This window comes from Arachis hypogaea, chromosome 4 (genome assembly GCF_003086295.3).
Source record: "Arachis hypogaea cultivar Tifrunner chromosome 4, arahy.Tifrunner.gnm2.J5K5, whole genome shotgun sequence".
Taxonomy (NCBI): domain Eukaryota; kingdom Viridiplantae; phylum Streptophyta; class Magnoliopsida; order Fabales; family Fabaceae; genus Arachis; species Arachis hypogaea.
In genome coordinates this window covers 80,471,269-80,475,869 of record NC_092039.1, presented here as the reverse complement: position 1 = coordinate 80,475,869, position 4,601 = coordinate 80,471,269, and the positions used below count along the sequence as shown (strand labels likewise).

The window sequence follows — 4,601 nt, the reverse complement described above, 5'->3', positions numbered from 1 at the left end:
TATCTTTATTTCAAAATTTCTTGTTAAGAAAGGTTCAATCTTTAAATTCTAGAGTCATATCTTTTAGTTTCTTGTTAGTCAAGTAATCAATTTTAATTTTAAAAATCAAATCTTTTCCAAAATATCTTTTCAAAAGATATTTTTCAAATCATATCTTTTTCAAAATTGATTTCAAAAATCTTTTCTAACTTCTTATCTTTTCAAAATTGATTTTCAAAATCTTTTTCAACTAACTAATTGACTTTTTGTTTGTTTCTTATCTTTTTCAAAATCACCTAACTAATTTTATCTCTCTAATTTTCGAAAATTCCTCTCCCTTTTTCAAAATTCTTTTAATTAACTAATTGTTTCAAATTTTAATTTTTATTTTATTCCTTTTCTTAATTTTTGAATTTTAACTTTAATACTTTCCTTTTATTTTAGTTAATTTTCGAAAACTCTTCTCTCTCATCTCGTTCTATTTATTTATTCATTTACTAACACTTCTCTTCATCTTAAAATTTGAACCCCCTCTTCCTCTCTGAGTTCGAATTTTCTTCTTTTCCTTCTTCTATTCTTTTTTTCTTCCACTAACATAAATGAATCTCTCTACTGTGGTAAAGAGGATCCCTATTATTATTTTCTGTTCCCTTCTTTTTCATATGAGCAGGAGCAAGGACAAGAATATTCTTGTTGAAGCAGATCTTGAACCTGAAAGGACTCTGAAGAGGAAACTAAGAGAAGCTAAATTACAACAATCCAGAGACAACCTTACAGAAATTTTCGAAAAGGAAGAGGAGATGGCAGCCGAAAATAATAATGCAAGGAGGATGCTTGGTGATTATACTACACCTACTTCCAAATTTGATGGAAGAAGCATCTCAATCCCTGCCATTGGAGCAAACAATTTTGAGCTGAAACCTCAACTAGTTGCTCTAATGCAACAGAACTGCAAATTTCATGGACTTCCATCAGAAGATCCCTATCAGTTTTTAACTGAGTTCTTGCAGATCTGTGAGACTGTTAAGACTAATGGAGTAGATCCTGAAGTCTACAGGCTCATACTTTTCCCTTTTGCTGTAAGAGACAGAGTTAGAACATGGTTGGACTCACAACCTAAAGATAGCCTGGACTCTTGGGATAAGCTGGTCACGGCCTTCTTGGCTAAGTTCTTTCCTCCTCAAAAGCTGAGCAAGCTTAGAGTTAATGTTTAGACCTTCAAACAAAAAGATGGTGAATACCTCTATGAAGCTTGGGAAAGATACAAGCAGATGACCAAAAGGTGTCCTTCTGACATGCTTTCAGAGTGGACCATTTTAGATATATTCTATTATGGTCTATCTGAGTTCTCTAAGATGTCACTGGACCATTCTGCAGGTGGATCCATTCACCTAAAGAAAACGCCTTCAGAAGCACAAGAACTCATTAACATGGTTGCAAATAACCAATTCATGTACACTTCTGAGAGGAATTCTATGAGTAATGGGACGCCTCAGAGGAAGGAAGTTTTTGAAATTGATGCTCTGAATGCCATATTGGCTCATAACAAAATGTTGACTCAGCATGTCAACATGATTTCTCAAAGTCTGAATGGATGGCAAAATGCGTCCAACAGTACTAAAGAGGCATCTTTTGAAGAAGAAGCTTATGATCCTGAGAACCCTGCAATGACAGAGGTGAATTACATGGGTGAATCCTATGGGAACACCTATAATTCTTCATAGAGAAATCATCCAAAGTTCTCATGGAAGGATCAACAAAAGCCTCAACAAGGCTTTAATAATGGTGGAAGAAACAGGCTTAGCAATAACAACCCTTTTCCATCATCTTCTCAGCAACATACAGAGCATTCTGAGTAGAGCTCCTCTAGCTTAGCAAACATAGTCTCTGATCTATCTAAGGCCACTTTAAGTTTCATGAGTGAAACAATATCCTCCATTCAAAATTTGGAGGCACAAGTGGGCCAGCTGAGTAAGAACATTACTGAAACTTCTCCTAGTACTCTTCAAAGCAATACAGAAGAGAATCCAAAGAGAGAATGCAAGGCTATTGATATAATAAAAATGGCCAAATCCAAAGAGGAAGGGGAGGACGTGAATCCCAATGGGGAAGACCTCATGGGACGTTTCCCAGACAAGAAAAAGTTCCCTATTGAGGACCTAAAGGAATCTGAGGCTCATATAGAGACCATAGAGATTCCATTAAACCTTCTTCTGCCATTCATGAGCTCTGAGAACTATTCTTCCTCTGAAAAAGATGAAGATGTAACTGAAGAGCAAGTTGCTCAATATCTAGGAGCCATCATGAAGCTGAATGCCAAGTTGTTTGGTAATGAGACTTGGGAAGATGAACCTCCCTTGCTCATTACTGAACTAAATACATGGGTTCAGCAAACTTTACCTTAAAAGAAACAGGATCCTGCTAAATTCTTAATACCCTGTACCATAGGCACCATGACCTTTGAGAAGGCTCTGTGTGACCTGGGGTCTGGTATAAATCTTATGCCACTCTCTATAATAGAGAAACTAGGGATTTTTGAGGTACATGCTGCCACATTCTCATTAGAGATGGCAGACAAGTCAATAAGACAAGCTTATGGATTGGTAGAGGACGTGTTAGTGAAGGTTAAAGGCCTTTACATCCCTGCTGATTTCATAATATTAGACACTAGGAAGGAGAAGGATGAATGCATCATCCTTGGAAGACCCTTCCTAGCCACAATAGGAGCTGTGATTGATGTTGACAGAGGAGAGCTAGTCCTTCAATTGAATGGGGACTACCTTGTGTTTAAGGTTTAAGGATCTTCCTCTGCAACCATGGAGAGGAAGCATGAAAAGCTTCTCTCAATACAGAGTCAAACAAAGCCCCCACAATAAAACTCTAAGTTTGGTGTTGGGAGGCCACAACCAAACTCTAAGTTTGGTGTTGAGAAGCCCCCACATTCAAACTCTAAGTTTGGTGTTGGGAGGCCCTCATCATGCTCTGAACATCTGTGAAGCTCCATGAGAGCTCACTGTCAAGCTATTGACATTAAAGAAGCGCTTATTGGGAGGCAACCCAATTTTTATTTATCTATATTTTTATTGTTCTTTTATGTTTTATTAGGTCTATGATCATGTGGAGTCACAAAACAATTGTTAAAATTAAAAGTAGAATAAAAAACAGCAGAAGAAACAGCACACCCTGGAGGACGAGCTTACTGGCATTTAAACGCTAGTAAGGAGCATCTGTCTGGCGTTTAACGCCAGAACAGAGCATGAAGCTGGCGTTGAACGCCAGAAACATGCAGCAGTCTGGAGTTCAAACGCCAGGATTACACACAGGGAAAGCTGGCATTTAACGCCAGAAACAAGTATCAGGCTAGCGTCAAACGCCAGAAACATGCTACATTTGGGCGTTTAACGCCAGAAACAAGCATCAATTTGGCGTTAAACGCTAGGATTGCATACAAAAGGTGTTTTACATGCCTAATTGGTGCAGGGATGATAAATCCTTGACACCTCAGGATCTGTGGACCTCACAGGATCATCTCAGGATCTGTGGACCCCACAGGATCCCTACCTACCTCAACTCACATTCTCTCTTCTTCACACAATCCAATAACACTCTTCCCCAAAAACCCTTTACCAATCACCTCAATCTCTCTTCCCCATCACCTCTTCACCACTCACATTCATCCACTCTTCCCCATAAACCCCACCTACCTTCAAATTCAAAATCCATTTTTCCCATCCAAACCCACCCTAATGACCGAACCTATTACCTTCTCCCTTTACTATATAAAACCCTCTGTCCTTCTTCATTTTCACACAACACACCCTCTCTTCTCCCCCTTGGCCGAATACACATCCCTCTCCTTCTCTTTCATATCTTTTTCTTCTTCTTCTTCTATTCTTTCTTTTCTTTGCTCAAGGGCGAGCAACATTCTAAGTTTGGTGTAGTAAAAGCATAGCTTTTTGTTTTTCCATAACCATCTATGGCTCCTAAGGCCGGAGAAACCTCTAGAAAGAGGAAAGGAAAGACAAAAGCTTCCACCTCCGAGTCATAGGAGATGGAGAGATTCATCTCAAAGGTCCATCAAGATCACTTCTATGAAGTTGTGGCCAAGAAGAAGGTGATTCCTGAGGTCCCTTTCATGCTCAAGAAGAATGAGTATCCGGAGATCCGACATGAGATCCAAAGAAGAGGTTGGGAAGTTCAGACCAACCCCATTCAACAAGTCGGAATCTTAATGGTTCAAAAGTTCTATGCCAATGCATGGATCACTAGGAACCATGATCAAAGTATGAACCCGAATCCAAATAATTATCTTACAATGGTTCGGGGAAAATACTTAGATTTCAGTATGGAAAATGTAAGGTTGGCATTCAACTTGGCTATGATGCAAGAAGATGTACGCCCCTACACTAGAAGGGTCAACTTTGATCAAAGGTTGGACCAAGTCCTTATGGACATATGTGTGGAAGGAGCTCAATGGAAAAGAGACTCAAAAGGCAAGCCGGTTCAATTAAGAATTCTGGACCTTAAGCCTGTGGCTAGAGGATGGTTGGAGTTCATCCAATGCTCCATCATCCCCACTAGAAACTGATCCGAAGTTACTGTGGATTGGGCAATCATGATCC

At 39.2% G+C, this 4,601-nt stretch overlaps 1 non-coding gene across 1 annotated transcript; it reads right to left on the bottom strand.

Moving 5' to 3' along the window:
* Positions 1–1,172: 1,172 nt before the first annotated feature.
* Positions 1,173–1,280, bottom strand: LOC112798531 (small nucleolar RNA R71). Its single transcript, XR_003200140.1, has one exon. It is a non-coding gene; the product is annotated as a small nucleolar RNA R71 (small nucleolar RNA).
* Between the last annotated feature and the right edge of the window lie 3,321 nt (positions 1,281–4,601).